The 23,513-nt window shown below is 39.4% G+C and overlaps 1 protein-coding gene across 41 annotated transcripts in view; it reads right to left on the reverse strand.

The window, feature by feature from the left end:
• The window catches only part of Sox6 (SRY-box transcription factor 6), a 608,765-nt gene that overhangs the window by 342,097 nt on the left and 243,155 nt on the right, over positions 1-23,513 (reverse strand). For 6 of the 41 annotated variants that reach the window (XM_087657953.1, XM_087657771.1, XM_087657700.1 and 3 more), the window contains exon 1: positions 16,786-16,951. The gene's annotated coding sequence lies outside the window, so the exon portion shown is untranslated. 41 annotated transcript variants of the gene reach the window in all.

Genomic DNA, 23,513 nt, shown 5'->3' on the forward strand with positions numbered 1-23,513 from the left:
ATAGGTAGACAGATAGACAGGTAGGAAATGTTACAAATCAAGCACTATGTGCCTGAAGATGGCAATAGTGGGACAAAGGAAGTAGGTTGTTTCCCTTGGTGTTTAACCTTCTCTGAGTTTCTCATGTGCAGTGCCTCTTACTTTTCTACAGAGTATGGACTCATTTAGAAAAGAAGACATTTGTGAGGAAGAGCATTTAGTAATGTGTGAGGAAATGCTAACGAGGTGCTAATGTTCAAAAAGTAACTCACACCTAGTGGCAATAGGTGCTGTTACCAAAATTCTATTCTTTGGACATAGTACTGGGCTTGTGGATATATTTTTATTCACAAAAAATAAATTAGAAAATAATGCAACTACAAAGAACCATGACTTAACTGATAATGAAATAGTGTCAGTGTAGTCATCTGGCCTAAGGATGAAGTTATATGAATTTTATTTTACAAGGAGAGCTGGGGGGTGGGCACACCTTTAATCCTAGCACTCAAGAGGCAGAGGCAGGCAGATCTCTGAGTTTCAGTACAGCAGGCTACACAAAGAAACTCTGTCTCAAAAGATAAATTAAAAAAAATGAAATAATAGGAAAGATAAATGTCATGACCCAAGGCAACTATAAAAAATATTTATTAAAAAATTTTTACAAGGGGAAGAAATAAAGCATAACCATTAAAATCTGAGTAGTTAAGATTTCAAATTATTTTTGTTTTTACCGTATTTTGCAATTCCTTCATAGTACCTGCATAGAACAATGTAACTTACAAAATATCAATATTCAGTAGTATTTTATTTTCTTCTATAACTGTGAATACTGAGGTATAAAATCTCCTAAAATATGTCCTATTAAACACTGCACTATTTCTCAATATCACCCTAGGAGTTTCCTCATTTTTAGTTTCCTTTTTGTATTTTCTGATTTTCTCTAATAATCATGGAGCACTTTAAGTGGAAAAAAAATCCATGAAAAACACTGTATTTTATCCCTTTCTTCAAATCTACCCTACCAACTAACCTTTAAAAGCCCATAATTATACTTACTGACAAAAATGAAATAATATAGTGACGTATTACCAAACTGATACAACAGAATGACAGTTCTAAGCCAGGTGAAGTTCAGGAGTGTAGGTGTGTTCGTGGGACATGAGACCCCCAGTTACAGAGCACGCATGCAGGTGCAACAGTGAAGCACTTGGTGTGTATGGTAACGGAGGACACAGAGGAAGATTTCAAGGGCAGGGAGCATGTAGCCTCCAGCTATATCAAGCTGTGGGTGAGGCCAGCCACTGTCACTCATGTCAACTGCCTGCAGCAAGGCAGAGGGATGGGTGAGACTATTGCGAGATGGCGCAATAGGTGACAGTCTGCTGGCAAAAGGTCACTGTAGGTGGGACAAAAAGCAAACCTCAGCCAGGGCCAGCTGTTTGGCAGGAGGCTTTGCTTTTCAAAGTCCTGGCCTGACCCCTAAGCATGCTTTCCTGAACACCAGGTAAGTCCTCTGGGTGTTAGACCCTTGGCTGGAAGTATAAAGCAACACATTAAAGGGTTGAGCTTTCAAATTACTGCACAAATCTGTATACAGCAAGGTGACTTTAGGTCCTGGCATCTGGCATGTCTTTGAAAGTAGTGCTAATTTAATCAAACAGACATGAAGCTGTTAATGACAGCAAAAGCCACAAAAGACTTTTCAAAAGAAATAAAAAAGCAAAGAGAGCTTCCACCCTTGGTCATGAGGATTTCTGTACAGAGAGTGAAAGTTCGGCAGTGGCCACTTGCTCCTATTTCAGAGGCCTGGGACCCAGTTTCTGTCTTCTGGCTACCAGCCCCAAGTAGGCTAATCACCCTGGAGCACTTCTCCACCTGGGGAAAGTGATACAGCATCAACAAATTCTTTATCAACATCAACACTTTGTAACACTGACGAAATTAAAAGTGTTGTAATCTATAAATGGCCCAGGCTGTTTTGTTAAAACTTTATCCCAGCTGAGTTTGTGCTCCAAACTATGTTCAGAAAGTGTTTTCTTTACCTCTGCCCAGTTTTTTCAATCATATCTTTTTTCTCCCATTTCTAGAAAGTCTGCTTGCTCTTATAATTTTTACATTGCATTCATAAATACTCTGTGGAAATGTGTATTATGTAGCCAGTTTCATTCTTCTAACTGTGGATGAAAACATTGAAAATCTTTTAGTTTAAATTTCCACTCCTCTGCATCAAATGTCACATTCTATCCCCTCAAACTTTCACTTTCTCTTCATCCCTTCCCAGTCCAAATATATGCCCACAGAGGTGCACACACACACTAACAGGCATATACACACTGAGTCAAACTCCTAAAAACAAATGTTTAAATACCACCCAAAGGTGACAGCAAGACTGAACAATGCTTCATGGTGGGGGTGGGGGTAGAGGGTTAAGGGGAGGTTGGCTGGTTGAGGTAATAAAACAGTTCTACACATGTTCATCAGAATCTGGTAACTTTTCCTCTAAGTCAATGTCATTAGTCAAAAATGATAAATCACTATTATAATAAGCCAACTCTCAAAATTATTTGGCATAACAGAGAAGCAAGAGACCCAAGAAGCAAAAGTCTTTGTCTATCAGAACACTGGATTTCACTCTGCTAATTGCAGGCGTTGCTCTTCTTGGAGCCATCCTGGAACTATGCAGACAGCACCTTTGTCAAACAGTCACATCCCCATTCACAGCAGCACCCAGGCACCTGGACAGACATCACAGTCTAAATGTTGACTCCAATACCTCTCTTTCAGGAATGAACTTCTTTCCTTCTTCCTCTGATGGCCACAGTGTCCTCATTGGGAGTCTCAATTGCAATTGGAAGCCTCATTATTTCTATTTGAAATTACTGTCTACCTCCACACCCTTCCACGAAGAAAACATAGCTTTTATCTTTGTTTTGCACACTCAGACCACAGAGGAGGGAGTAGTTCAGTACTATTTGCCGCTTTCTTCCAATAGTTAAGTAGCAAATGAGCAGGGAATGACGGTTCAACACTTAAGTCAGCTGCTGAACAAGACTACATTCTCTCCAGTTTGCCCAATGGAAGCTCACACACTTTGAAACAGTACAGGAGATGCTCACATTAAGTAGGATATTATACCAAGGTGAAGAGATGCTGTTCATGACCCTTCACCTGGACCTTGGGTCCACTCTAAACAAAATCTTCCAACTTTAGATTTCTGCATTTAGGTCCAAGAAATACACCCCCAAAAAACAAAGAATTCACAGTCAGGTCACTCTCAACTTGAGAGTAGATTTTAAGAAAAGGAAAAAACAGAAGTAAGAGATGGCATCCATTATTTGTTAGATTAAAAAATAAAACATACTGATTAATGGAGGCTTTTAAAGATTTAATTTTCACAAACATTGAGTTTTCAAAAATGGTTTAAAATTCAAATTAGAATCTTAATAGCTAATATTTGTACCTCACATATTATACAAGTTTTATGCTAATTATTTACGTACATTAACTTCTTTGATTCTAAAAACAAATCATGTAGGAGTAAGTCCTGGGAGCAGGTGTATTGCCACTATCCCTGCTATTCATTTCTAAGAGAAGTCAGACACATGCACGAACTTCCTGAGTATACACCCACAGTGAGGTAGGATTTGAACCTAGAAAGAGGAACTTCAGGGACTGCTCTCTGAGCCCTGCATCATCTAGATGCATGTGAAGAGGTTAACATCTGCTTCCCTGAGAAGCGCGTTGTTACGGTCAGTGCCCTGCTCCTAGAGACCATCTGCTTCTTCACAAATCCTGAGTCTTATGCCTGATATGAGAAACACAGCAAAAGTGTACTTGGGATCCTGGGATTGGCAAGTCCTAAAACTCGTCACACTGAGTAGGAGGAGGATGCCCCTTCCTGGCTGAGGGCTGTGAAGGTTTTTTCTGTTGGTCCTGAATACAAAGCTGACAACAACCCTTCATGATGTCCCAGTAGTAACAATGTAGTGATGGTGCGAATCAGAATGGATGCAGACCCCAAAGAAATATCTCAAGGTCATCTGTTAAGAACTAATCTCTCTTAAAGGAGAGTCCTCTCAGCTCAGAGTCTACTTACTCTACTTTAATGTCACTGTAGTCTATTTTCTTGAGAACCACACTTGGGTTCAAATTCTGTCTCTAACATTTATCAGTAATACAGTCAGGTTATTCAACTTCTCTGAGCCTATGAATTTTCATGCATACAGTGTACAAATGGTACACCTTGCTGGACTATTGCAGGGATAAACCCAATGGGTATCTGTAAGGTTCTCAGCATCATGCCTGGCATATGCTGAGTTCTTAATTCTAGTTATTTGCTACTTGAAATAAAAAAGGAATAAATGCTTAAGAATTGAAAAGCAGAGATGCAGAGATAGCTCAGGAAGTAAGAGCACTTGTTGTTTTTCCAGAAGCTTCCTAGCATCCATGCCAGGTGACTCACCACTTATCTGTAACTCCAGCTCCAGGGGCCAGCAGCTCTGATGCTTCTGACCTCTGCAGGTACTGTATTCTCATGTACATATCCACATGAACACATACATACATAATTAAGAATGATAAAAATAAAAGTTTTAAGTACTTAAAAATAAATGGTGAAATTCCTGTACAGCTATGTCAGTGTTCAGCAATTGAAGAAGCTCATTTAATGCTATTTTTCCTATTTTTATCTAATTTGGAAGTTCAAAGTCAAATCTAAGTAGAAGCTTGGAGTATAGAACTGATCCTGATAAAGGCCAAAATAACAATTGAAGAGAAATAACAACTGTGAGTCTGGTAACAAAGGTAAATACGGAAAACTCAAATGCAGATACAAAAGTTTGGAAGGCATAGCAGTTGTGGCTGCTCAATATAGAAGCAAGAAGTCAACAGACCAGCAGACTCTCAGCTCAGGGGCAGGTCAGGACTGGATGGCCATGGTGACCACTCTGAGCCATTATGATAAGCTAGCAAGAAATGAAACTGAAAAACCAGAGGATCATCAGGTAAAACCAGAAAAAAACTATGATATGACATCAGCTGCACACAAATCAAACAAAACGGTCCCAGTGCTACTTCCTTTTAAATGTTATGCATTACTATTATTGTGTGTGTAAGTATATACCCCTACGGGCATACCACAGTGTTCATCAGAACCAAGTTTCAGGAGTTGGTTCTCTCCTTCCACTGGAAGCTCCAGGATTCGAACTCAAGTGCTTGGACTTGTGCAGCTCTCCCATCTGAGCCATCTAACCCAGCCAAGAGTCTATTTAATACTGGAACTGCAGGTCATTGTAATTATCTCTGTTAACTGTATTTACAAACTCTTTGTATTTACTGCTTAGGAAATTAGCATGCTTAGCTACACTGTAAAACATAGGGCTGGTTCTTAAAGATGACGCCCAGAATCTCAAGGAGCACATGCATGAATGACAGACGATTCCTCACTGACTGTTAGTCTTCTCTCACATAACCTGCACTGTCCCTAGAAGAACAAAGGTTAATCAAAGTGTGCGTGACATTAAAAAAATGAGAATTTAAAAAAAGAAAGACAAAATGTGTCATTCAAGGAAAAAAATGTTATCCAACAAATTCACTTGAATGCTTTTAAAAAAGTGTCTAAGCATGGAGCTTCTATTATGGCACATGTGTCTCTGTCTGAAAGTTTAAAAACAAAGTTTAAACAACCCTAGGGAAAGAACAAAACACATGGATAAAGTGGGAAAGTTGAGGCTCCATCATCTTAAATGAAATGCATTTACTTTCTGTAAGAAATTCCACTGCTTAGGTTTTGGTATGGCCATCCATCACACCAACTGTGTGGTACTGCACAGGTGACAGAGAAAGGAGAAGACGGGAAACTAAACTATCAGAAGAGAAGCCATAGCAACAGTGCTTCATTTCTGACCCGCAGCAGCTAGCTCTTAGAATTGTCCAACCAGCAGATTGTACCAGAGACACATAGCAAGCAGACACCTGAGGATGGTTCCACTCAAAAAGTGGGAATCCTCCTGGAAGCACAAATCATTTTCTACTTCTTCATTATTCAGAGATACATGAATGGATATAGAAAGATAAGTAGGGAAGCAGAATGAATGAATAAGAATGAAAAGATAAATAGATAAATAAAGACACAAAGTGTTGGGACACTGGGACACCTCAGTGATTTTAAATACTGACACATTACCAACATTGTTTATACTGCGTACAGAGTAGAGATGGACTGAAGGAAGTGCCCAGCATGAGACTGACCTCTGGTAGAATCAAGTCTAGAATTCAGAATCTGTGCATCCCACTTCAATTAATGTTCAGTTCGGTCTTTTATGCTCTCCCTGGATGGATATGCTGCTACTCTAGCTGACTCAGCTCATACGGACAGGTACTTCTTTCTTTTCCCCCTCTGCCAGGGACTAAAGGTGATGGACACCATCTCTAAATACAGGTCATCCACATATTACAGCACGAAGAGGATGAAGCCCACTTTATCTGTAAGGTATTTTAAGAGGTGCTCCATTCTTGGCAGCATTACTATTTCAAGTCTTATTACTGTCGCTTAAAAGAAAAAAAATTCCACTAAAAGAATGGTAAAGAAAAATTAATGAAAACAAATATCTTCCTTTTACTATTATGTCTGGGAGGATGTTTTAATCCATTTAAAATTTGATATACCCAAGTCTTAAAAATGCAAACTCCTGTGATCACAGGAGACCCTGGGACTTTTGAGATCTTAAAGGAAAGAAGGGCATAATAAATAAGTTTCTGGTTCTGATTCATTTTTTCCTTGTTTGAATTAATTAATGCTGTGGAAATCCCAGGCAACTGCTATTTCATTTGTGGCTGAATTGAGTCTAAAGGAAAAATATGTAAAACATTATTTAATTAAATTTTGCAGTTTTTTCCTCTGACTTCCTCTCCTACCAGCTAATACACATTGGAACTCAGAGGAGAGTTTCATGTTGGCAGCAAGGAGTAGCCTTGGGCAGCTGTCCTGTGTTCAGAGCTCTGTGGTGTCGGGAGTCATATTGTTCTTCAGCTCAAACCCTTGAGTGTGATTCTCACTGGCCTCACTTCAAAGCCATCTTCAGCAAAATTCAAAACTCATAGGAAGATTGAATGTATTCGTATGCATAAGATCTTGGGGGAAAATGTGCTTTTCTTACTTATAATTATTTTTATTTATTTATTTGGTCCTTACATGTATATAGATTTGCCTTTACTTTTGGAAATAGCATAATAAGAAGGATTAGAGAAATCGTTAAGTCCATTCATCTTTAATAACTTTTATTGCACATAAGAAATACAAAATGAATGAAAGTTTCCCTTCCTGATTCCAAGTTGATAACTCTTGGGGATAGGGTGGAAGAGGTGAGAGGGACAATTTTTTAAAACCTGCATTGTGATCCCAAAACAATACCTAAGTATATTAATCTCCTGCCTTAAGAGTTTTGTTATCTCTCTTCATCTACTGTACATAGCCCTCTTGGTAAATCTACATCACATGTGTGACCTGATTGGGTGCTATCGTTTTGGTCTCATTTCCTGGCACCTGTGCTCATATTAAGCAATGTCTTTGTATCTTAAATCATCACAACTCAGTGGTTTCAAGTGTTGGTGTATCTTGAAATAAAATAAAGACCTTTAAAAATATAGATAGCTATATCTCATTTTCAAAAATCAATTTGCTTGGTTAATCATAACCTAAGCATGGGGCTACTGTTCTTAAAAATTGCAAATATCTAGAGTTGTGGCACAGAGGCAGTGCTTACTTGCCATGCATGAGGCCCTGGGTTTAATCTTTAGCATCACAAAAAGACAGCAAAATTGCTAGATTTCTTCCCAGTCAAGACTGAGAACCAGGCTGGATGATTGCCGCCCAGGTCTTCTCACAATTGCTTTCTCCTTGTGTTTTCAGGAAGGATCCTTTATTGAATCTGGAGTTTGTCAGTTCAGATTTGCTGAACTGCAATCAAGATTAAGCTTCCCTCCTGGGGAGGGATCACACAAAAGACCTTTTAAAAAGTCATGTGGAAACCCACTACTCTAGAAGATCCCTAAAAGATGTACATATATAAAAGGGATTTAAATAGAATTAACCTACAATGTTGGAGACAATGCCCCAATAGGCATACATCATAGGGTACCAAGTAAAACTTCCAGTCCCAGTAATAGGTTTCATCTCGTTAATTGTCAGCCAAAAGAATCCTGTAGATGCCATCAACATTGCAGGCCATTGCCAGTGCTCTCAGTTACACCTCACAAAATAGTAAGGTCCCTATTGCTGAAAACACCGCTTACCATGGCATTGAACACTGAGAGAGTTAGCTGGTGCTCAATTAGTTTCATCCCTACTGACTAGTGTTCAATATGCTGGAAGGCCCTACACACACAACCAGAGAAGAAAAGTAATCAGTCTCACCAACTACAAACCTTGGGGCCTACAACAGCCACCTGTCTACAATATAGACTGGTCCAACAGTGGCACAAACTTTAGGTGAGTAACCAACTACCCTTTGCTTGGATATGAGGCCCACAATAAGAGATGGGACCCACACCTAACACTATTTATGAGGCCAAACAACCTATGACTACATAGATGCCTACAGGAAAATGTACCACTAATGTTCAAAATGAATATAGCAATAAAACTATTTCCAATGACGTATGCAACCCTCACCTAAGAAGCTTCTTCTTACAATCGATGGTAATTAACATACAAATCCACAACCGGACAATATGCAGACATTGATATCTTGGAGTACTCATCCCTTAATGGAATGTCTATATCAAATCCTTCCCCCGTAAAGATGGCCAACACAAATGAACTCCATGTGTGTGTGCACGTGTGTGTGTTTGCACATGCATCCACAGCCCTCCCCTCACGCCCAGTTCTGCTGGGGTTTTAAATGCACTCTTTGCCTAGCATTTACATGGGTACCTGGTATCTGAACTGATCTTCATGGTTTCACAGCAAGCTCTTTCCCCAGATTTCTTAAACAAATTTCAGCTCAAGTGGTCTTTCCTCACTACCAGCCACTCTCCCTATACAAAAAGACATCTCATTTTTCTCCATGAGAAATTAAATGGCACCGTGCTTTATTCACTTCTCAGAGCCCTTAGGCCTTACATTCCTGCCATGTATTTTCTATTGTCTTTTCAATTAAGTAATAGTGAATCTTTAAACTTAACAATTGTCATATACCCTGTAAAAACCTTCCCTGACTACCCTAGACAAGACAGTTACTCTCATTAATGATTTAATCAGTCTTCTATCACATTATTCTACATTTATAAGTTTATATGTCTGTCCTGGCTACAAATGTAGGCTCCTTATACTCTGGAATCGTCTAGGTCCTGGATTCTAGGGCAGGGATGTAGCTCAGAGGTTGAACATAAACATATGTGTGTAAAGACTTAGGCTCCATCCTCAGAATGAGAGCTAAAGACAGAGACAAACAAGCAAATAGAAAATGCTGATCGTCTCCTTGATGCCTAGGATAGAGAGCGACAACCTGATGTGTAGTGAGTGGACGGTTTCAAGAGGGAACAAGGCCCTGAGTCATTACCTTAAATAACTTTTAGACCAAGGATCAGACATTCAATAAGCCACACAACATCTGGGGAAGATAAAAGTGAGACCATGGGCAATTGCATCACAATTCACATTCTTTCAATGTGAATGACTTAAGGAAAGATGGGTGGAAGGGAAGGGTTGGTGTTCAAAAGTAAACAAGTCCCAGGTACCCTTATCTACCCATAGGATTATCTTGATCCTTTCCAATCGACATCTTCTATGCTTTACTTGTATATTTTTAAAAGTAACTTACATTTTACCATTTCCCAACTTTTAAATATCTAAAATTTCACTTGAGGAACTGTAAGTTGGATAGCACAGGTGTAGCAATGGTATATGCATAAAATATAGTGTAGAAGAATAAGACATAAAGCATGTATGTGCATGTGTGTGCATGTGTGTGTGTTTGCACATGCATGCACAGCCCTCCCCTCACGCCCAGTTCTGCTGAGGTTTTAAATGCACTCTTTGCCTAGCATTTACATGGGTAACTGGTATCTGAACTCTGATCTTCATGGTTTCACAACAAGCCAAATTATAATTTTTTAAATGGAAAAAAATAACGTGAAAAGAATAAACTGATACCTGTAAAAGAGAGGAGTGTTACCTTCCCACAAATAAAACTGTGTATTTCTAAATAGTCATACATATTTCTATATGATTATATAGGAAGAAGTCTGGAGGAAAAACTCAAATTGAAAATAGCAGTTACTCTTGGAAGGAAAAACAGATTATACTGAAGAGATACATTAAAGAAATTTTTCTTCCTTTATTCCAATAATTATTCACTTGAGAAGTCAATGATTTTGGGGAAATGTCGTATCTTGTCTGTGATAGTACTCAATGGGCTATGAACACCCCCTCTATGAAGGGAGGCTGGGATAACAGAATAAGGTACTTAAAAATGGGATCCTTAGTCTTTTTAGCATACAAATAGAGGCCTCTAAAGGGGATTCTGAGTCTGCTTTGAATCTCCTCTGACTAACCCAGATCAAATCACACTCTTTTTGTTTACACCAGTGCTGAGGCCTACACTCCCTGAGCTCCCTGAGCTCCCTGAGCTCCCAGCCTGGCATCTTTGTTGCACACTGCTGAGCTACATCCTACCCTGAGATCCCTACTCTCCTGTCTCCCCTTCTCATAGCACATAAGTCTCTGAAACCTACTCTTTGGTGGTTTGAAGAAAGATGGTGGAATCTAAAATCCTCACTTGGGCTAAAGGCAGATATCACCTGCCTAACTAGATGTAAAACACATACCACTTTTTATTCCTAGATTGAACAACACAGAAGGCAAGCTTGGACTTCATGAAGTTCACATACTAGAGGAATATACATAAATGTGTCCCTTGCATCAAGTCATTTCCCTTTGGAGCTAAGAGACTCACAGAAGACAGCTGTTTTTAAGAATTAACCCTGAACTCATTTGCTATAGCTCAGTATTTTAGTCATTCTCCTCTTGGAGGCCAAATGTGTGAGCCACGCAGGAGGGAAGTCCATGGTATTTCAGCAACTATAAGCTTGCAAACTTCCTTTTGCATGCTGTGGCCATGGCTCCCTGGGACTCATGCACTGGCATACCATGGTATACACTACTTCTCATATAGCCATATCCTTGCTGCCTAGGTATTGTATTCTCATTTTCTATCTGAGTGGCGTAGGGACTGAATCAGACTTCATGTATACTAGCTATGTGTACTAGGCAAGTGTTCTACCACTGAGCAATATCCATAGTCTTCTTTTCTACTTTTATTTTGTATCAGTCTCACTAGGTTTACCTAAGCTGGCCTTGAACTCATTCTGTAGCCCACAATGTCCGGCACATAGGATCTTGCTGCATGTTCTGGAGTAGCTGGGGTTGCAGGTCTGTACCATCTGACCCACACAAGCTTTCACATTCTCCTAAGTTCTGTTCTTGACGACTACCACTCCTGGTTCTGCTCACCTTGGAATCTTCTATCACCAAACCCAAACAAGCATGAGCAGACACCCCTCTCCTCAGCCTTTGTCCAACTGAAACCCAGAAGTTTGGCTGTCCTAAAGCACAACAGCTTTTCAGGTAATCATTACAAATAGCTCCTGGAATTTGTCTGGGGGAAAAAAAAACCTCCATTTGCTACTTGCCACTTGTTTGCCCATGTGTGTATATGTGACATAAACACAAATACTCTTCATGTTCTTTTTAAAATCATACACGTGAGTACCTTCCTCTGAATACTTAGTTATGTACCCGAGAGCCTGCACCCTATGATATCACATGGTTTCACTGCTCCATTCTTTTCCAGTAACACTTGTGCCATGTTTTGGAGCTCTACGATATCAGGCAAGGAACTTGACTGACAAAGTTCATTCAATAATCCTTAACATAAAGTAAGTTCAGTGGTGTATCTCCATTGATTACAAGCATCTAGACAATTTGGTTCCCATTTGTTGGAAATTGCTAACTACTTAGCATTTCTAGGAAATGAGAAAAGAAAAAAAAATATTTCAAGTCAAGACAATGTATAGAAGACATCTACCAAAGCCACTAAACACTTCCTTTGACATAAGCCTTCAGGAGGTCTCAGGGTAAGTGAGTATTCTTTTTGCATAGAAAGCTGTGTCTAGGAATTTCTTTAAAATAAGTTTAATCTTGGATCCTGTTTGAGTTCTTGTGAAACAATGACAGCAAAAGCCTTACTGTCGTTATGTCATAAGGTTCCCACAAGAATTGTCTAAGATGGGCTGGGAAGATGGCTGTGTAGATATAGGCGCTTGCTGCCAACCTGACAACCCAAGTAAGAAAGAGCCCAGGGAACCAGATTTGGCAGGCAAGAACCAATGGCCATTCATCGTCTTCTGACCTCCAAGTGTTTGCTGTGGCATAAACACACTCACAAAATAGTAAATAAATAATAGTAAGGGGAGGATCTCAGAGGAATTGCAGGAAAGGAGACCATAATCAGAATATATTGTATTTAAAAGTCTGTTTAAATAAAAGAACAATAGAAAGAAAATAGTAAGTAAACATTAAATTGAATAAAAATTTTAATTGTATAAGTAGAACTTAAAAACATGACTTAAGTCCCCTTACTATCTTCATTTTACCTTTCTCCTACCTCTACCACAAACAAACATATTTGAGAACAATCTCAAAGCCTTGGACCTTAATTATAAATGTCAGCAAAGGTTTGCGCAGAATACAATGTAAGTATATCCTAACATTTGGTAAGTCCTACCTACCTGACTTCATTTTCTTTATTTTTTAAAAAGTTACCTACAATTGTCCTGAAAAACAATCAAAGCTGTGTAACTGTACCATGCCCACTCTCCCCACCACAAATTCTAGCTTCCTGCTTTAAAACTCCTACAAGTGGCCTCCAGGCTTTTCATTCTAGCAGTTGAGTCTTAAGTTCCCCCATATTTTAGGAGTCTCTTAGAGCACTTCTACAATAGGATTATAGTCACTGAGGTCCCCTATAAGCCTGTAATGTGGGGCTGAGTCCCTGTGTCTGTACCACATCTTCAGTTCATTCTTTACTGACATCAAACTGCAGAGTTCTGTCTACATAATGTGTCCATACAGAACAACAGACCATCAGTGTCACCATCAGAGACGTGTCGTCCTTCACATCAGTCTCCCTTTCTCTTTTCTCTTTCACTACTTTCCCCTCCCTGAGAGTAATGGGTACTTAAGGAATGCCTGTGATACGCAATGTATCTACATGTGAAGATGTATACTACATGTGAAGAAAAAAATCCAACAACAAAGTAGGCTATTCCAAAGGAAGAAAGGAAGAAAGGAAGAAAGAAAGACACTGCTGTAACTAGATCATTTAAAATGACAATATCAGATAAATCAAAGGAGTTGTAGGCAAGATATTTGTGGGCAAACAGCATTAGAAATGGAAAGATTAGGGAAGGTTTTTCTGAAGAAATGACTTTGAAATTAGGACCTGGGCTACTGAGATGGCCCAGCAGCTAAGAACACCTGCCTCACATGTTAACAACTTAAGACCCATTCCTAGGACCCACAGAAAGGACAGGACTCTAACACATGTCCTCTAACCTCTAGATGTGCACTGTGGCACATAAAGGCCCATCTATCTCCTTTCCACAAAAAAATGAATCAATAGTAAATTAATAGATTAAATTAATGAAAACTGTGACCTAAAACAGAGACCCAAAAGATGATTTAGAAGTGTACTATTAAAGACTGAAGAAGTACAGAGGAGAAGACAGCCTTCTGTGAAGACAGAAAATAAATCAGAGTGAAGTGGAATTTAAGGGTTCTTTGGAAAGTCAGTTGGATGGTGCTTTGCTGGGGGAAACACATGAAAGAATTTTTAACTGAACTACAATAAAGGACTAGAGCAGACTTGTGAAGAAATGTTTAGCTGAAGCAAACACAGGGAAAGCATGTATTGGTCTGCCTTACACTGAGTAGTTGAACTACATTTGAAGGGACTCCACAGAGAACTGTACCAAAAAAAACTTCTGGTGGTGTGCTGCAGTTTCTTGCTGCTTCCTCGGACTCCCAGATGATTGACAGAGTGATGTCAGTTGAGACAGACACACATGCTGAAGCAAGACCCATGGAGGACACATGATGTTTGCAGGGTATAAATAGGACTGGATGGACAGTGACAGAAGCTGACCTAGCCTTGCTCATAGAGCTAGCTATGCAACACTTGTTGGTCTCTGCATTTGATAAGAGAGGCACAGCTGAGAACTTTTCCTGGTGTCCCTCTGGGTCCCTCCTGCTAACTCGTGCTGAGGCTGATACCTGGCTGTCTCTGCTAGGTAGTGCCACCACTGCTGATTTGTGTTTGTTATCCTGACTCTACCAAAGTAGACCACTGATATATCTGTGAAGTGTTTGCAAGTGGATTGAGCTGCTACTGCTAACCTATAAACTGAACTGACGATTTCCAGACAACACAGACAGGAGTTGCTCCAAAGAACCTTTCTAAACAGGTCCACTCTCCCCTCCCCCGCTATCCTTTTTTCCTACTTCCTCTGGTGGGTGGTGAGCTACAAGGGAAGTTAAAGTGTTTAAGAACCATCATTAAAAATAAAGTTTTTGGGGTTGGGGATTTGGCTCAGTGGTAGAGTGCTTGCCTAGCATGCGCAAGGCCCTGGGTTCGGTCCCCAGCTCCGAAAAAAATAAAAAAATAAAAAATAAAAAATAAAGTTTTTAAAAAATTAATATTACATTGGTGGCTACAAGAAGTAACTGGAAACTGGTACAGGAGCTGGGTTAGAAAGGCTAAGAAAAGCATGAGATGCAGCCAGGGGAGACTTGGGTAATGGGCAGGAGGACCTTGGCACTGTTGTTGTTGCTCGGTTTGTTTTGTTTAGTTGATGAGAGAATTGTGGGAAGCCAAGGATCCAAAGAGTGGTAAGAGGGTATCTCACTATGACACAATGAATATGAAATCTGAGTCAAGTTTAGGAAGGAAACAAAACAAAAAATGAAGCATCGACTCAAGAAAGTGGCTACCTCTGGCATGACAGGAGGAGACTGAGCGAGGCTTAAACTTTGTAGTGACATTTCACTTCTTTTAAATGTATACATATTTAATATGCTATGCGATATAACTGATCTCATTTGTATGGCTGAAATTCCACAGTAACATTTGTTGAAGAATTAATGAGTGCAGAGAATTCAGAGGTTAGTTCCCTCCCCTTCTTCACTGGTCCTATACCAAAGTCTCTGAATTTCAAGACAAGCATATCAAATTCAGGTATTCCCCCTCTTACACAGTCAAGCTCCTGAGCCCTGACTCTCTCGACTTATACTATCAGATGCTAAGGAATCGTTAATTAGCTTGACTTTTGTTTTAGCATCTACCTTAATCCTCACAGCTTCCCAAGAACCACAGTGCTAATATGAGGATTAAGTGTACTAAGACATGCACTTACCTCTAAGAACTACATACATTTAACTAATATTCTTACTATTCCATTTATTATGCTGTGCTGCTCCCAGCCATAAATATAGGCCAGGACATGAGAAGTAAACAGGAGCCAAGTATGTGGGGCCCCATGGTGCTCTGGCGCTCTGAACATACACTTCCTATCTGTGTTCAGACACATTCAGACACACGCACATACATAGCATATGCTCTATCTTGAAATTTAGAATTTTTAAAAGAAGACTTCTGTACTCATTTAAAAGCACTAACTAATAAAATATTAATTTGAAATGATGTCATTATCATTAAAAACATACTTTCAAAAGTGTTCATTTGTCAACACAACTGCAATTTGAGGAAATTGTCTGACTTCTAAGAAAAATAGCTTCATATTCATATTATTTATTACACAAGCTTTGAGAATACCCTTGTTCCACGTTACATTTAAAGGCTTATTTTTCTGTGGTATCAGAGAAAATTTCAACCTTACAGAATTGAATATTGACATCAAAATTTCTCCTTCAACAGGAGCAATCTTTGGTGGAAGAACATTATTAAAATCCTACCTTTTCACTTAATTTTCGTTGTACAAATAGCACAGATCTTCTCATTTCTCTTCCCTTCCAATTCACAGATACAATAAAAGCTGTCTTTAGGAAGGGCTTTAAATTAAATACAGCAAGGAAATGAGTCCTGGGACCCTGAAAACCTATGACAGTGTTTGTTGCCTCATTGTCTGGAAAATATCTCAGTGAATCTTTATGTGAATGTTATACTTTAAATTATATTTAATACCAGAGAGTCCAGCATGTGCTCTTGTGTGGAGAAAGCAGAGAGGAAGAGGGGAAGGGGGAGGAGAAGGAGGGAGGGAGAGAGGGAGAGGGAGGAAGAGAGGGAAAGGGAGAGGGAGAGGGAGAGGGAGAGGGAGAGGGAGAGAGAGAGAGAGAGAGAGAGAGAGAGAGAGAGAGAGAGAGAGAGAGAGAGAAAGGAGAGAAGAGAGAAGAGAGAAGAAAGTACGTTTGTCACTGGGGATTCTTCAGTTTCTGTTACTTGAGGTTTGGACTTCGATTATCCTACTAATCATTCCTCCATGCCCACTTCCTTGTTCTTAATCACCAATCTAATCGTATGTTTTCAAAATTAAATATATTTATCCACTCATGCAAACACTTTCCGTGACCTTCTGCTGGCAGAGTGTACAGGGATCTATCTCATCGACAAGAACATTTGGAACTCCTTAGAATGTTCTAGCAGCTTGTGAATTTATATTATGCGTAATTGTTTACATACATCAACATTCTACCTGTTCAGAAATGAATATAAAAGGTTATGTTTTACTTACCAAGCTCTGCCATTCCACCCCACAGTCTGAACAATATTATCCACTCTTCGGATACTCATTCTTGCTAAGTAAAAGGATATTTCTTCTCTAGCTGGATTAATAATCAACTTTCTAGATAGTTCATTTGTAATTCTCTTCTGGTTAACCCTTAGCACGACAGCAGTCTGCCTGCCCAGCTCGAGCTAATCAATTTAGGAAGTGGGAGGGAAAAGAAGAAAATTAATCATGCAGTTATCAAGTGGAAGGTAAAAAAAAAAAAAGAAAAAATGAACAACACTTAGGATTAGGTCAAAAAGAACTATCTGCCTTGCAGTTTTACACAAAAGGTATAAATGTTTGTTAGGGATTACAAAAGCACGTAGGTCATAAACACAGGAAGCTAGAGAGGAGAAAAACCTAGGCGGTTTACAGCCACAGACCAGTGCATACCAGTCCATGTTTACTGCTTTCTTGCATGCAGATAAACACAACTGGACTCTTGAGCATAAGAGATGTTTCTTCTAGCAGGAGGTCTAAATTCTAAATGCCTTCTTCCTCTCCCAACAGCAGTAGCCACTAGGTCCCCTATCCCACAATAAGTGCTTCCTGACAATTTAGGGCAATTTTCTCCAAATGTGGTCTGCAAACACTTGACTCTGAATCATCTGGAATGCTTGTGAAAATGTAGACACCTGGACCCTCTGTCTTCAGTCCTAACAGGCCAAGCAGTTCTCATGAGATTTTAAAGGCTTAAAGACTTCTCCAGAGGAACCATTTCTGACCTCCTGTCAGAGTCTCCAATACAAATTCTGGGGATTAAGAATAAAATTATTTACTCTTGCTGTTAGTTTGACCTTGACCTTTTCAAGATTTATTTTTGTGGGTTTTTTTTTGATTATGTACATGTGAGTGCCATGGAAGCCAGAGGCATAGGGTGCCCCCTTGAACCAGAGTCACAGGCAGTTATGAGCTGCCTGACATGAATGTTGGGTACCAACTCTGGTCATCTGCTAGAACAGTAAAAACACTTAGCCACTCAGCAATTAATCTCTCCAGCCCTGTGACCTTGACTTTCTGCCTTGATTTTAGACCCTGACATTCTACCTTGCTTTATTATATGTAAATGGGCTGGTCCATCTGAGACCTTGACCCTTCCTTCTAGGGTACTGACAATCTGCCATATGCAGACCACCCAGACACTAGAATCTCTCCTTTAACTCTGTTTGGTGCCTCAGGTCTGACAGTGGTCTAACCTCCAGACAGGATTTTTTCTTGGTCTGCTTTATGGAACACTTTAACTCCTCTTTTGAGCCTCATTTCCATAATCGTCTACATTTGCTGGTATCTATTGCCCAATCTCTTAGTTGATACACTGTGCTTACTGTGTTAACTTACTTACAAGGCTATTCCAGACCTCATTTGCCCTTCTGTACCTGCTCCTATGTATAGTCACATCCAGAGATGGAAATGAACAACTAACTACTTAGAAGGTGAGAAAACAACCAAGGTTCACATGCTGGATAAAAGCCTGTGTGCATGGTCAGAATGAAGAAAAGCAGATGACAGTCAAGAACAGCCAATGTTCTTGGGAAGTGAAGTAAAATAAAAGCCAAGAGTTGGGTATAGAACCAAGGCCTGTGATCCTGGCTAGGACAGAAGCTCAAACAGCAGGATTGAGGTTACAAAGCCAGCTTAAAGGACATAGCAATATTATGTCTCAGAAATAAAAAACAAATAAGATTTTAAACTTGTTTCATTATAAGTATTTGTTTTTATTTTTGTGGTATCTACTAAGGTTGGTCAAAAAAAGAGAGATGATTTAATTGAGAGAAAAGGCTACAAACTGGATCAAATAGTGCTGACCCAGTAGAACTCAAGCAACATGAATTCCCATGCCTCTCTACCAATATATAAACTTTGGGTCTAGACTTTTTCTTTGTTTTTCTGTTTCTTTGTCACCTACAAAATTAATATAATAAGCCATGTCCTTTTCATCTCATGGTGCATTTTTATGGTTAAGGAATCATGACCATTATTAGTGAAAAACTTTGAAAGCATGAGTACCATATAAATATGATATAGCTGTTGTAGCTACTAAATGGTCACATAGTTTATGATTTACAAAAGATTATAATTAACATACTCACAAAAGACATAAAGGATTGTTTTTGTTAGCTCATATTACTATCATTGTGAAAGGGATAAATATGTAATGTAGTATGTATATGATGTGGAATATGTGCACAGTGTGATATATTTACATACATGTATGTGTATGATGTGTGTACTTGTTAGTCTGAGTGTGTGTATCTACACATGTGGGAACATGTGCAAGTGTGGACACAGGTGTCTTCCCTCAATCTCTCTCTCCACCTTTATTTTTTAAGACCTGAAGTTCACCTATTAGGGTAGGTTGTCTGGCCAATGAACTTCAGAAGTTGACTTTTCTCCTCCCACTCTCCTAGAGTTGAGATTGCAGACGTGTTAGCACATCTGGCTTTGGATGTGGCTCCTGGGCATCTGAACTTAGGTGTCCGAGCTTGTATAGCAGGCATTTAATCAACTGAGCCATCTTCCCAGCCAATGTTATATTATCTTAAGCAGTTGTATAACAGTAACCCAGTGAAAACAGTCAACAGGAGTTTGTGGAATGTTCTTCCTAAAGAAATGTTGGGAAAAGAACCAATAATCACTTAGAAGCAGGATATAGTAAATTTTAACCATGGAATCTGAGACTGCAATGAGATGGAAACCTTAGGAGTCTTACAGACGAGCCTGAGGATGAACAAAGGGATGATGAGCTGCTGTGATGGGAAGATTTGATACACACAAACATTTACCTAACGCCTGAGTTCAGATGACTTCATGTGGAGAACCTCAGGAAAACCCGATCAGTAATCAACAGAGACAAATATTAATGATGTTGCTCAAATGATTTATCAACACTGGAAAAGCAAGATCTGAGAGTGGTGCAGCAGTTGAGAGTGCTTACTGTTCTTGTAGAGGACTGGGGTTCAGTTCCCAGCACCTACTTCGTAGCTTATAACTGTCTGTAACTCCAGCTCATAAGGAATTCTAACAAGCATATGGGTCTCACAGGCTCATGCAGGTTCACACACACACACACACACACACACACACACACACACACACACACACACAAATTCAAAAATAAGCCTAAAAACTGGGGAAAATGGAAGTCGTTGGTCATTGTACTAATTTTTAATAAGTGTTGCATGTGTGTGTAATAAATGCTTGACTTAAAAATCCTTGAAATAAGCATTTCTACTTTCAAATTTCAGTTATTTCATTCAGTATTACCACTGAAATTCTGAATTGGTGTTCTAGGCATGAGGAATGGATGACTACCACTACCCACAAACCTCTGCTACCACAGAGCTGGTATTCTGATGGGAAAGAAGGTCAAGAAGCTCAGGAGATACTGAAAATTAGTGAAGCCTGGAAATATACATAGCACCAGAAAGGTAGTGATGTAGTGCAAACAGGATAGTCAATGTAGGCCTACTAAGGAAGTGATAGCTGAATAATGACAGGAAAAGGCGATAGCATTTCATGGGCTACTGCAATCAAGAGGGGTTTGCTTTTCTTAATGAAAACAAACACTACTTTGGAGATTAATAAAAGATGGTTTTCTAAATTAACTTCCATGTGACAGTGAAAATTAACAAAATGATTAACTCCGTGGTAAAACACAGTGTGGTGGACGTGTGCAAGCACATGAGGAAGTCATTTTAAATGTCCTAAAAACTGGGGTTGGGGATTTAGCTCAGTGGTAGAGCTCTTGCCTAGCAAGTGCAAGGCCCTGGGTTCGGTTCCCAGCTCCAAAAAAAAAAAAAAAAGAAAGAAAAAAGAAAAAAGAAAATGTCCTAAAAACTATTAACATGAGAAAATCCAATAAAATGATTCCAATATAAAAGTGTGCTTATGGTATGATCCATGCATGCAAATTCGTTTCCACCCATAACTATTTGCCAAGTGCCTAAGATAAGCCAGGTACTGCCCTGAGCATCAGAGACAGAACATAAATAACTACCCGTGTTCTTTCTTCTCACACTCATGCATAAAAAAGGCTGAAATAAAATATAGCCAATGTCATAGAGGGGTAAATTTCCTTTAATATGAAATAATAAGGTAAGGATATGGGTCATTCCCTTTTATGTCCACACGCAGCCTAAAATTTCTAAATACTTTTTAAATGATTCAAAACATAAATTATAGCATTTATACTGATCATATTAAATATCATGATTCTATATTTGCTTTTGAGTATCTGAATATAGCACAAATTTACAGTCTCATCATAATCTCCCAAATGTATACTACATTTTCAAATCATGTAACAAATCTAATGTCTCCAAATACCTAATAAAATTGAATAACCTCAGGTCACTTTTTACAAACACAAAAACAAGAAAGTAAGGATTCTGCCACGGTAGAAAAAGTGCTAAAAACATCAATGACATTAATACACTTGGAAGCACATCAGTAAACAGTGAAGATGAAGGAAATCTCAGGACTGGCAACCAGGCTTCCCGACCAAAGCTCATCTCCCCAGGGTTATCCAGATGTAATCCTAGACTGCACTACCATACAGAAGTTCCATTTCTGTAAAACAGAATTTCAATAGTTTTCAAAATAAATTTCTCTCAATACCGCCAGCATACCAGGTCTTAGCTTGATACCACATCTTCTCTCAACCACTCAGAGATCCAGGAAGCAAGTTAAACCTGTTTGGATAATGCTTTCTCTCTCTCTCTCTCTCTCTCTCTCTCTCTCTCTCTCTCTCTCTCTCTCTTTTAATTCAGGTGTTCATATTTAGACAGTATAACAAATGGTAGCCCTTTAGCTTTAAAGAGTTGAACTTCATTTCCATCTTTCTTCATGTTTCAAATATAGAAATGAACTAGCTAGTAGCAAAAGTCTTGCAACTCTGGAGTTTCATAACTCAGCTATGTCAAGTCTACAAGGAACAAAAGGAATGCAGCTTCTCCAAAGAACAAAGGTTACTCTGATGAGGGCGGTTTGCTGGGCAATCGGAGACCTGGGATTAAGGGAGAATCTGAAATCTCCACACCCCCTGGACCACCCCCTAGACCAAGTTCAGCTTCAACCACAGAACCATGGTGATACAACAGAGAAGAAAGAAATGAAGGTTTCTGAGAGCATCAAAAACAGCCTTTTTGTTTATAAAACGCAACAATCCCTTTATTCCTTTTAGCTTTACACACACAGACATAGCGAGAGCTAGAGAGAGAAAAGGGGAGGGGGAGGGGAGGAAGAAAGGAGAGGGGGAGGGGAGAGAGAGAGAGAGAGAGAGAGAGAGAGAGAGAGAGAGAGAGAGAGACTAATGTGGGAGGACAAGAGAAGTTATTCATTTCGCTGAACTACAAGTATTGTGAACCTGGGAAGGGTGATTTTATTTTGAGGATTTTAAAGAAATGGCACTGCATTCAGTCTTTTTCTATCACCATCCCCATATAAAAAGCCCCTAGTAGATCCTAAAATTGTGGCATTTTCTTATGTACATAAAAAAAATTGCACTGCTATTGCGGCAACATCTAAACAGTTTCCTGTAAACTTTCTGTGATGGAAGTCATAGAATTTATGGTAAAACCCTGTGGAGTGCTGAGACAAATTTCTTTCATATTTATCATTCATTTTATTCCGTGTGCATTTTAAGGAAAACCTTTTAAGGGTACCAATAATGCAAGAAAGCGACAACAACTAAATTTATTGTTAAGTATCACATCACTGGTCCTCCGGGAGCTCAAAGAGAAAGCTTAAATCAAGCTCTTCATACTGGAGAGGTTCCCAGAGATGTGCTGGCCACAGAGGCAAGCCATCCAGAGCACACTGGAATCTGGAGATGGTGACAAAGAAATACTGGAGAAATCCCTTTTCTTCCTTCCTTCCTTCCTTCCTTCCTTCCTTCCTTCCTTCCTTCCTTCCTTCCTTTCTTTTTAAGGCATAGTACACCCCCCTCCCGTCCCCCACACTCCTGTTTCACCTGACTAAACTGTAGGTATTTCTCCCATCACCTGACTTAGAGGCTGGCTTGAAATATTAGAGAAAGAGAGGAAAAAAGAACACAATCTGCCATTGTTTCACCAGACAACGACCTTTCATGTCCTTGAGGCTCACCATGACCTTTTCATCTTTCCTATCCCAATGGTCTCTCCTAACAACTGAAACTGCACTCAGTTGGGCTGAATTCCAGATTGTCATAAAAAGAACCCTGTCCTTTCAAAACAAAACCAATTTTTACACCAAGGTGGGGGAGAAACACAAGTCCATTGTTCCCTCCCAGATGGGAGTTGGAGTTACTAAGGCAACTGCTCTAATCCTCCTTTTTACCACCTTTTCACATCGCTGGCCTATCAAGTATGCTACCTTTTAACTCATAAGCTCAAAAGCTGGTCGTCTAACTGGCTGCCCTAATTAGCTACGATTTTCACACTACAGACAACATGATGAGCTAATCGAAATTTGCAAAATAATGACGTACCTCCAGCAAATATTCCTCCTCCTGAGGCCCAGTCTTAGAATAACAATAATGAGAGCATTATTAGAGAAGGGCATTAAAATGCTGCACTGCTGCTAAACAGAGAACTTAATTGTTCTGGTCTTGTCCATTGAATCAACAACCTATTGTTGTGGACTTGAAAAATAAAGGACTTGAGAATGGGTGCCATGATGATTGGTCTGTGGCCATACCGGCACTCTGTGGA

The sequence above is a fragment of the Rattus norvegicus genome, chromosome 1 (assembly GCF_021556685.1).
Source record: "Rattus norvegicus strain SHRSP/BbbUtx chromosome 1, alternate assembly SHRSP_T2T, whole genome shotgun sequence".
In the NCBI taxonomy this organism is placed as follows: domain Eukaryota; kingdom Metazoa; phylum Chordata; class Mammalia; order Rodentia; family Muridae; genus Rattus; species Rattus norvegicus.